This window comes from Poecilia mexicana, unplaced genomic scaffold (genome assembly GCF_051168715.1).
Source record: "Poecilia mexicana isolate PSO_F unplaced genomic scaffold, ASM5116871v1 scaffold_3, whole genome shotgun sequence".
In the NCBI taxonomy this organism is placed as follows: domain Eukaryota; kingdom Metazoa; phylum Chordata; class Actinopteri; order Cyprinodontiformes; family Poeciliidae; genus Poecilia; species Poecilia mexicana.
The window spans coordinates 3,664,010-3,676,230 of NW_028263372.1; the positions used below are offsets into that span (position 1 = coordinate 3,664,010).

The 12,221-nt window shown below is 39.4% G+C and overlaps 1 protein-coding gene across 1 annotated transcript in view; it reads left to right on the top strand.

Moving 5' to 3' along the window:
- Positions 1-222: 222 nt before the first annotated feature.
- The window catches only part of dok4 (docking protein 4), a 52,536-nt gene continuing 40,537 nt past the window's right edge, over positions 223-12,221 (top strand). Inside the window, exon 1 of the mRNA XM_088004060.1 lies at positions 223-1,340. The gene's annotated coding sequence lies outside the window, so the exon portion shown is untranslated. The remainder of the gene's footprint in view (positions 1,341-12,221) is intronic.

Sequence of the window (12,221 nt, forward strand, 5' to 3'; positions counted from 1 at the left end):
TAACACTTGTTTCTTGGCAATTAGTTATCACACTGCTGCTCACATTTATCAGTCCTTTCCTCCAAGCATTTTAAAATAAGATAAAATGTAAATAAGGTGTAAAATTGATCAGAAATGATAGAAAATGTAATTTTGCAACACAAAAACAGGTCACAAAATTTTTTGTGGGTGTACTACAATTAAGTACTGTTGACATTCAGATCCTTTGGTTCTGAATCTTAACCAAACAGTTATTGTTAAATTGAGCAGCATCTTCCCAGGGCAGTAGGAGGGCTTACAAGGGCATTTTGGCCCCTTCCCCAGACACCTCCCTCCATCACACCAATGTTCTTGGGGTGCAGACAGAGTTCTCCATCTCTGCCAACATGCATCAACACCCCATCTAAGCAACCCCATTTTCTGTTCACCATGTTGGGTTGGAGGCTGGGAGAAGGTGTTGGCCATCTGTTCAGGATCTGGGCTAGTGGGGTACTTTGCTACTGCAGATGATCTGCTTATTTCCCTAGTATAACAGAGAGTTCTATATGAATATACAACAGCATCATGAGGAATACTTTGTTTGCTTGTTGTGACTGAGTATTGACAAAGAAAATATTCAGCCAGGAAATTTCTTCATTTGTTAAAAAAAAAAACACCCAGGAGGCTGCATGATCTTATCTGATAGCCAAGCCAATCTGCTATGAACACATTAGTTTTTGTTTTATAGTTAAAACATTTATTTTTCCAAAGGAACACCTGGTTTTGTTACATTCTCAAGAAATGCTTGTGCTTTGATCATTGTAGCTGGGCTGCATGCTCAGGGTCTTTTTCCTGGATTACAAGGCTAAAGATAAATAAATAAATGCGTTGGAATTGGAAAATAAGGTTAAGTTTAGTTGGAACCCACAGAGAGCTATATGTGGATTCTCTCCACGTCCGCGTTGCCTCTTTGTATTGCTGTGGGAGGCGGGTCCGACTGGAACGTGGATGGATGGCTGGGCAAGTTCTGGGCGTGTGCCTCTGTTTTATCCAGTCGGATTCCGAAACGCTGTAGCTCTGACGGACCGGCTCGCCTCGGCCTGGCCAGGCCCGGCCCAGCTCAGAGCCGATCAGAGCTTCAGACAGAGACGGAGACACCGGGCGGGCTGGGGGATGCACAGCCGTGCGTGATCACACAGGCGCCTTTGTGCCCAGTCTGTCGTGTGTTTTGAATTTGCCGTGGCTTGTCCCCCAGCAAGCAGAGCTGGTGAAGCGGGTGGACCGAAGTTGTGAGCCAGCGGAGGAAGAGAGACCCAGACCCCGCCCGTCAACAGCTTCCTCGCGAAGAGAGAGATGAACCCACGATCACAGCTGTCACGCAGGTAACATGGAGGACTGGGGATGTCTCCTTTGAATCTTTCCAGCTTACTGGCACTTTAATTCTGTTTTCTAGAGCAAGTATTTGTTGTAGAACAATAATATATTTATAGCCACAGAACAATAATATATTTATAGCCACAGAACAATAATATATTTATAGCCACAAAAAAAGAAAAACCCAGTTCGTTTCTGAATAACTGAACATATAAAAAAAGAATCAAACATGTTTTTTTTTTTGTTTTTTTTGCTGAAGTTTTTTTTTCTCTATTTGTATGCCTTTTGCAGACTGAAGTATAAATCAATAACGGTGGATACCGGTTTTGCTATTCTACTACTACGAATTATTAACATATTTCAGCATTATTAGCCTTGTAACTAATTACACACAGTAGCAGTTTTTGTTTAGCCTATTTATTTTTGTAGTAAATACACATAACACAGATGAACATAGACATGGAGTGGGAATGTATTCAATTCCCTCTCCATGCCTATATTCACAATTTAGCTTTAACTGGGCTTCAAAAATAATATTCTGATATTTAAAGCAGCTACTTGAGTTTTGTTTTCTTCTTTTTTCAGTTTAATGGTGGGCTTAACCTTTCAAGCTCATGGCCTGTTTTTGAGAAATATGGCTGAAAATAACATGCCCAAAATGAATTGAATGTATCTCAAGAACTACAGAGTTTATTTTAATTGTTTTGGTATCAAAACAAAGGTAAGACCCTAGAGAATATATTACAGCTCTAAAAACCACCCTTCATGTTACTGAGGAAAGTAAATTAATATGATACACAGCAGAAATTAGGAAAAAATATATATTTCCGCCTAAAAAAAACAGTTCAATATATTAAGATTCCTTTAAAGCAAGCAGATGAAATCCAAAACCTGTAGTAAACAACAGTACACAATCTGACCTTTTACTGTGCCAAGTTTCATGAAAAAAAAGTTAATCATATGAGTTTTAGAGAGGTACTACTTGATAAAAATCTAGGCGGACCTTCCAAATTAGCCATTTTGGCACAATTTGGCACAATTTGTGCCATTTGAACTTTCTCTGTTTTTTTTCTGTAGGTTCTGTTTCAATCATTTATTCTTATCATAAAATAAATAATTATTTATCATAGATAAGTAATTACATCTAATAATTGTTTTTGGAGGTTCCTTTTAAAAATCCACATTGCATTCATTCATAAAAAGAGAAAAAAATAGACAAATTGTAATAATCTGAAAATGGAACAGATTAACTCACAATAACATTTCAAATAGAATTATATAACAATGAAAATGCAAATAGCAATGAAAACTAATTTGTCAAAATGATATAATCACAGGAAAAAACTAATATATCTCACAATTACATTACAATAACAATGCGCTCTGCGCGTAAAATCATGCAATTCTCCATTCAGACGTTCAAAATTACGCTGGGCAGTTTCTCGGGAACCCATTGGCCAATTTTGATGATTGACATGTCTTTCGAACCGTCAGAGCCAATAGAATCCGAGGGCGTTGACATGAATACGGAACCTAAAGCCATTCACCAATTACAGGGCGGAAAACGCATGCGACGTACATTGACGGAGTTCCAGCAGGGCCGAGCGCAAATCGTGACACCGCACCTACTAATGGCACTTCCGGTGGCAGGTGTGACACCTGCCACAAGTGCCACTGCTTTCGGGACTAGCTGCCAGAGTTGCCACTGCGTTCGGCTGACTTCGGCTGACCTCGGCACCTCGTACTGGCACTTCCGCTGACACCTGCCACAAGTGCCACTGCTTTCGGGACTAGCTGCCAGAGTTGCCACTGCGTTCGGCTGACTTTGGCTGACCTCGGCACCTCTTACTGGCACTTCCGCTGACACCTGCCACAAGTGCCACTGCTTTCGGGACTAGCTGCCAGAGTTGCCACTGCGTTCGGCTGACTTCGGCTGACCTCGGCACCTCGTACTGGCACTTCCGCTGACACCTGCCACAAGTGCCACTGCTTTCGGGACTAGCTGCCAGTGCTGCCACTGACTTAGGCAAATGGACTACATATCCCATGATGCTTTATTACTAGTAGAAGAAGAACTTAAAGACAGACGAAGAAGACAGAATTTAATAAGAGTTTTTTTTCGCAGAAATACTTATGTCAGCTGAATTCCTACACGTTTTGTATATCATGTATGATTCGTTCATCCTATTTATTCACTAAAGTTCATCTGAATAATCCAGCCGACTCCTTTTGTCTTTGAATTAATCAAATACACAGCAGGTATCAGGGATGCCATTGGTTTCGGCACCTTTATAACAACTGAGTCTGGCTTCCACTAGAGCTGCCGTTAGGTGTCCAGGATGTTTCAGAGCTGTCACAACTGGTGCCGATGTTTTGGGGGATGGCAATGACAGTTTTTTGAAAACGTGTTACTTATAATGCGTGTTTATAAAAAAAAAATTAAATGGTAATTGGTTATTTATCCATTTAACACTTTTAATATTTTTGACTGAGTTTAATTCAAGCAAGATGGCCAATTGAATATACTATAAAGTGTCACTATTACAGTGGAACCTGTCACTATGTTCAAGGACACATCTGGTTAATCACACATCACTGATAGTTAATAGGACTTTTTACTTAATCAAAATGACATTCAACCCTTGCCTATGTTTATATCGCAGAACAGTGGCTGACATGGTGCAACAGGAAGCCAAATGTTGCAACTGGATAATAGTAATAATAATCAGACTCTGTAAGCTATGCTAATTAACGCATATTGTAGAAATTAATAAAGTTTGAAAAATAAATTTAAGCTTAATGATCAGAATTTCTCATGGAGGAATAATAAGTTATTTGATCCTGATGTAGTAAATTCACACATTGACTAAACATGAATTTTACAGCAGACTTCAAATTGCTGTTTAAAGTATTTACATACAATGGCTAATAAATATTGACAAATCAATTACTATGCATATACTTTGTGACATAAACTTGAAAAAATGTTGAAACATATCTGCCAAATAAAATAATATGTAAGCAGCACAATTTTCTTTGAAAAAAGCATTTTCATCTTAAGTATAACCCAAAGTAATTTTTATTTCCAAAAATATGTAACAATCTTGTTCTTAATGCTGCTTAAGATTCACACATTGTCAAATTTTTTGAGGTGTAAATACTTTGTGTTTTGACTTATCAATATTCAATATTGGTGTAAAAAAATTTGAAGGTGGTTTAACTTGAAAGTGAAAGTCCTCCTGCTGCCTTGAAAATGCTATTGAAATGCATTTTGTAGCTCAGATTTTAGTCATTTTCTCATCTTTGAATAAGAAAACTTTGAAGACAATGAACAGAACCAGAAACAAACACAGAGAAGCAACCTTCATTTATGCCACACAAATCTGTAATAAACTTAACAAATAATGAAAAATAGTGGGGATTAAATTTAATAAATGAAAACAAGTAATAACTATTTAAAACTGGTTAACAGGCATTTTTGGAAAATTATGATAACATGTTTTTTTTTTTAAATTGCATTATCTTAACAAAAAACAATGAAAGTTATAGTGGCTGCCTGGTCTATTAGATAATAGACCAGGCAGCCACTATAACTTATGACATCCTGTGCACTGTCATGGAACCAGGCTGAACATAATGTCACTCTGGAATTGTCAATATCTCATGTTGCCACTGTCACTAATATTAACTAATAAGTCAATATTAGTGAACTTACCCGGTTTAATAATCAATAGCATTATATTAAGGTCCCTGTATGAAAATAATTATAATCCGGAACTGACAGGAGCTTGTCAGCACTGACATACCATGGCAACCGAGTGTCAGTTGTAGTGGTAGGTACCTAGTGGTAGCTATTATCAGCTGTTGCAGAAGAGGTCCCATCTGACAGTGCAGGAGTTGTCTTTCTCTGTTTAAGTCTGAACACCGGCTGTATATTTAAATATGTATGAGAATTATGTTGTAATTAAGATATATTTTATTTCTATTTGTTTGATCTAAAGTTATTCATATGCTACATTCTGTCTGAAACAGATAGAGAATGAGGTTAGCAGCCTGTGGCACCCATGGCCACCTTACTTGTGTCACCTTACCCAGTGGTAAGGTGGCACAAGTGGCACCTTACCCAGAAGCCCGTGGCACAAGTGACAGCTTATGGCAACTGTCAACATGTTTTCACTGAGACTGTTTATTGGAAACTGAAATTTGAGACTGTATAAAAAATAGACCAGGGCATATTTGCTTTTTTTAAGGGAACAGAATACTTAAGAGGAAATGCAATACTTTGTGCCAGATCCACCATTATTTTCATTAATTATAAATTCATTCATATTAAATCTTACACAGAAGCTGTCACCAAAGAATATTCTATTTCTATTCTATTGTTTTCCCCACTAAGCATATTTAAATATGCTGAAGTATGTATAATACAATTAAAAATACTTTAAAAATACAACTGTTTATAAATATGGCTGCATGTATAAGGTTTCCAGTAACAAAACAGCGTGTTATGAAAGATTAAATGTTCAAATACGTCATTGTGCCTGTTAAACATATAACGCTGAGTGGAGCGGTCGAACGCTATAAGATGGCCGCCCTAAATCTCGTCAGCAAAAATAGGCGAGAGCGGTCCGTGAGGCGTGGGAGGTGCCAGTATGAGGTCGTGGCAACCCTTGGAAGGTGCCGAGGTCAGCCGAAGTCAGCCGAACGCAGTGGCAACTCTGGCAGCTAGTCCCGAAAGCAGTGGCACTTGTGGCAGGTGTCAGCGGAAGAGCCAGTAAGAGATGCCGAGGTCAGCCGAAGTCAGCCGAACGCAGCGGCAGCACTGGGAGCTAGTCCCGAACGCAGTGGCACTTGTGGCAGGTGTCACACCTGCCACCGGGGTGTCACGATTTGCGCCTGCTGTCTCTCCGGAGTTCGCCTCTAGATTTTGTATAAGGTAGCTGGGACACGGAAGACTCTCTGGGCGGAGCCGAAAACAACCCAGATAGCACAGAATGATTGAAACAACATTGAATCAATGTCAGCCAGAAACATTGAATCAACGTTGAACGCTGACATTGAAACAACATTGAAAGTGGTCGGTGACTTGTATGTTGAATCAACGTTAGGGTTTCAACCATAACTGACATTATATCAATGTTGATTCAACCATCATCTGTATGTCAACTTACATGCCTATTTGTGTTGATATTACATTGAATCAGTTAGGAATCCACGTTGATTCAACCATTATCTGAACGTGGATCTGCATGCAGATTTGTGTTGATTCTACATTGAATCAATGTTGATTCAACACTCATTTGACTGTGGATCTGCATGCATATTTGTGTTGATTCTACATTGAATAAGTTAGGAATCAATGGTGATTCAACCATCATCTGAACGTGGATCTGCATGCAGATTTGTGTTGATTCTACATTGAATCAATGTTGATTCAACACTCATTTGACTGTGGATCTGCATGCATATTTGTGTTGATTCTACATTGAATCAATGTTGATTCAACACTCATTTGACTGTGGATCTGCATGCAGATTTGTGTTGATTCTACATTGAATAAGTTAGGAATCAATGGTGATTCAACCATCATCTGAACGTGGATCTGCATGCAGATTTGTGTTGATTCTACATTGAATCAATGTTGATTCAACACTCATTTGACTGTGGATCTGCATGCAGATTTGTGTTGATTCTACATTGAATAAGTTAGGAATCAATGGTGATTCAACCATCATCTGAACGTGGATCTGCATGCAGATTTGTGTTAATTCTACATTGAATCAATGTTGATTCAACACTCATTTGACTGCGGATGTACATGCAGATTTGGGTTGTTTTTATATTGAATGAAAGCTAAGGATTTATGTACATTTTACGTCTGATAGGTCTACATCATAACATGCCACTAAAAGTTTCTTCACTGGTGTTAAACAGTGATTATTGGCAGATGATGCGTAAACTGTGTACAAAAGTTTAAAAATGACAACATGGGTTTGATTTAACATTTTATTTAAGAAAAGAGGGACAGATCTTTAAACATATTTGACTCCTTTTTGACTGTCAAAACAACAGTCTGTTGTCCACAGAAGAACAGAGTCGATGAAGTTAAGCTTTGTACTGTATGAAGTAGGGAAACGGTACAAGTTGTGGTAACCCCAGTTTGACTCTGGTTGGCGTCACTTTGATTCCTTGCGATGTCTTCCTCTCATTCTGGTGCATAATGAAGCCACTTCTTGACAATTTTGCTGCAGTCCTCAAGAGTCAGCTTTCGGTCAAACTGCAGAGCAACAGCTGAAAAAAATAAAAGTGAGGAAGGTGCCAGTTAGAAATATGATAAACATTTGAAAAGTTCTGAAACACAATGAAAGATTAAACAGTGTACTGGTTACAGGTCTGAGAACAAATACAAACCATATAGTTCCCCATGTACACTCACTGTTAAATTAATATCTTAATCTCCCATTAATATTTATCTTAATGTTTACATATACAACTGCATTTACCCATCAAGCTGCAGTATAGTGTAGGATTTATGATATTGATATTAAATCAATATTTAAAATAAAGGGCTGTTTATCAGAAAACCTAACAATAAAACTCAGGGAGGATCAGGGTTTATTTAACACACCAGAAACAAATAAATCAAACAAAAGGTGATTTATAGTGTAGTTGGAAAAATTATAATTCATACATAATAAACTTCCATCAAATAGCTGGTTCAATCTTCCATCAACTACAAATATTTCCAAATAAGTTGATTAAATTCCTTAAAAAGTGTCTATATGCTAATAAAGATCCCACACAAGTAACAATAGTCCAGTTCAATTTAACCAGTTACCAGTGTTGTGGTACTCGAAGTTGGTCTTGGTCTTAAGACCGGTCTTAAGACCATTTTTTGATGGTCTCGGTCTCGTCTCGGACTCGACCGCAATTGGTCTCGGTCTTGTCTCGGTCTCGGGCTCTGAGGACTCGGCATTTTATTTCAAGACCAGTCAAGACCGCAACTGTGAAAATATCACTAAACGTACAGCATTCTGTCCACTTTATTTGTTAACATTTTTGTTTTCAGTGGATGCAAAACGCACCGATTAAAATCCAAGCAACTATGTGTTTCTGTTACTCCCCCCTCCCCTCCTCACCTTTTACTCTCCCTCCCCCTCCCCTCCCCACCTTTCACTCGCGCGTGGCGCTCCAGGACATGCGCAGTGGTTTCCTCTCAGCGGCAGAAAATGTTTGTCTAATCGTCAGTAATATAATAGCGCTGCATAAATCATTAGAAATCCGATGGCCACAGCTAACTCAGCAGCGCTTCGCTTTCACAGACGGTGGGGACAACGTCTAACTTTTTTCGTCACTTACAAAAGTAGCTCAAAGAAGGTATGCTCCGTTAACGTGATGTTATCAAAGCTAGCTGTACAGAGACACATAAGCATTGTGATGAAAAATGTTATCACTCACTGTGCTGAATTATTGTGCGGAGGTGTAGACTGACTTGTCGCATATATGGGACAACGCTATGTCCAAAAGTCTGCAATATAGTGAGGTGACATTCAGAAACAGTCGATTCTTCTCCACGGCTCTTTTCTTATTAGATAGGACTGGAGTGTCACTGAGAGCCGTTGTTCTATCAGATAGCCATACGCTGTCAGGATAGCATACATGCATTAAGAAATCCGACCGTCAGAGGAGTTGTCAGTTCACCATACGTAGCAAGTTATCATGAACATAAGTCATTAAATTGTTTTCAATGATAACTATATAGATATACATGTGTTGTCATGGTTTCAAAGTGTATTTAAAGCAGGGTTTGGCTGCTGCTGGAGTCAGCTACAACACACGCCCGTGTAAAACACACTTAACCGCTAAGTCAGGATGCCATACAACTGTTAATAACAAAGTGTATGACGATCTATGTCATGATTCTATGTTGTTGATTAAATAAAATCATATGGTAATGACGTGTCTGACAGATACAGCCGGTGTTCTATCACATAGCCATACGCTGTCAGAATAGCATACATGCAGTGAGTACCATGCCAGCGCATGCGCATTAAGAAGTCCGACCGTCAGTGTAGTTGTCAGTATACGCAACAAGTTATGACGAAAATAAGTAATTAAATTGTTTATAATATGACATAATGTGATAACTAGATGGATATACATGCGTTGTCGTGGTTTCAAAGTGTGTTTAAAGCAGGTCTGGCTGCAGCTGGATGCCATACAGCTGTTAATAACCAAGTGTATGATGATCTACGTCATGATTCCATGTTGCTGATTAAATAAAATCATATGGTAATGACAGCGTATGCATATCTGAGCTAAGCGTACGACTATCTGACAACGTATGCTGATCTGACAGAACACCGTGAGTTCGTGTTAAGCGTATGACAATCTGACCTGACAGAACACCCGTTCTTTGTTCTTGTAATGCTCTGTGTACACTGCATCATTATTTTATTTTATTATGTACGTTAATATTTAAATTAACAAATAACTAAAACACAAAAATGAAAGAGCACACAGAGCATGCACATTGCTCTTTGATTGTTTTTGTTCAAAGTGGCAGCTGTAATGTCTGCCATGGTGTCAGACTACCTGGCTTCATGTACTGGGATAGAGAGTGAAAACAGTCACGATGAGCACCTTCTGTTTGGTTAATTCTTGCTTGTTACTCCTTGGTCAGTGTTCATGGTTGAGCGTTATTTACCGTCAGGGCATTGCCTCAATTGCTATATTTAATGGTGCAGACAGTGGTGGTGGTTTCTTATATGAGCAAATGTCCAGGGCATTATGTTTTTAGGGATGGCACGAGACCATCACACTTTTTAGCACAGAAATGGAATATTTAATATTGGTAAAATGTATTAAGTATTTAATATCTAGGTGTTTTATGGTAATATGGATCTTTCAGATTATTTTGAGAAGCAATTTCGATCATATTTTACATTTTATTGTGTCATGTAGCGCGGGCCGCTGGTCTTGGTCTTGACTCGGTCTCGACTCCCCTCGGTCTTGGTCTTGACTTGGTCTCGGACCCCAAAAGTCTTGGTCTTGTCTCGGTCTCGATACACTCTGGTCTTGGTCTCATCTTGGTCTTGGGTTAGGTGGTCTTGAACACAACACTGCCAGTTACCAATCCAAGGATCAACAGACTGAATCAGTCATTAGCAGGTTTAGTTCAGTGTTTCACCTGCCTTACATGTTAAGTGTTTCCCTTCTGCCTCACCTGGATTGAATCTGTGGATGATTAACAACCTTCTGCACTTCTTGATGGCTGCAGACGGTCATATAATCATCCAACTCAGCTGTTCTGGTACAGAGGCTCATTTAAGCACGACCCTAAGCATATCATAATAAAAAGTTAAAAACAAGTGATTACTATCACAACAATTTAAAGCCCACCTGGAGCAGCCAGCCTTACACTTCCTTGTCCACCACATGTTCTCCCAGACCAAACAATAGGCCCCGCCCTATTTTAAAAACTCAAATCCCACAAAATCTCGCAGGATTTCATACTTAGGCCTGGAGTGGTGGGTAGGATGAAAATAATACAAAAGGAGACATGACCTTAATTATTAAAAATATCCGTTTTGCCCCAAAATAACCAGGATTACTATGGGCACAAAACAATGCCCTTATTTTTCAATAAACACATTTAAGATCAAAGTAATATTGAAAAACTTACCATAAAAGTGCTCAGCGGAGAATTCAATTCAGAAGCCGGTAGCAAACAAGCCAGCAGCAAAGTGGCTTTTTGGTTGGGACAAACCACAAGTGTAAAATCGGGGAGGTGGACTGTACAACTCCTACTACAGACTTATAGATGTTTTTGTGTCAACACATTATGCACAGTCAGTAATATTTACAGACAAGTAAGAAAATGTACAGAAAGGAAATATCTGATTATAGACTGAGAAAGTCTACCACCTGTTGAGAAAGGTCTATTTAATGTTAAAGTTACTTTCCCTCAATGGAATATATACTAGTCAGTCCCAGTGACCGTTTCACTCACGGTTTAGCCGATGTGTTTCCTGGGTAAAGATCAACCAAAAAACGCAGACCAACCTCCCCGCCCCTCGCTCAACAGTTTCTGGTAGCGCAGGCGATAAACGTCAGGGGCCTGGTGATTCGTTAGGGGTCCGGTAATTAGCCCCGCCCCCTGGCCCAACGCTGACTTGTTCCGCTAGTGAATCTGGGTACAGAACGGAATCACAACTCAGTGTTGTCAACACATAGTGCTTAAGTTAAAACGTGATTAACCCTCACCTAAAAGGGGTTGTGCTGTGGTGGCGCAGGGGTTAAGCACAAACCACAATCAAGGCCTCAGTCCTCAACACAGCTGTCACAGGTTCAATTCCTGACCTTGGCAACCTTTGCTGCATTACCCCCCTTCTCTCATTACCCACTTTCCTGTCAATTAACTATCAAATAAAGGCCACTAGCCAAAACAATCTTTTAAAAAATAAAATGTGAAAAATGAAAAACCCTCACTTAAAATTAAAGTTGTTTCACCCGATTGAGGGGTAGATGGGCCCAGGTGGGGGGAAAGAGGTGTGTGTGTCTTTGACGGGTGGAGGGAAGGGGGTTGGGCGTTTGAATGGCAGGCGGTGGTGAGGGGTGCAAAAAACACTTTACATTGATTGAACACTTTGATTACTAGTTTTTCCCCAAACCTTATCCTCAAGGCAAACTGACCTGCATGCTTTCAGTTCAGCAAAACCTTGTTAATCAAATGTTAATTAAAATCATGTGTGCTGAATTAGGGAAATGGCTAAAACTTGCAGGGCAGTGTGCCTGGTGCCAGTGCTGAAAAACACTGGATTCGATGTGGCATTTCAATCAATGAATGTTAATTGGCTAGAATTGAATGGTTGTTTGATGGTTGATCC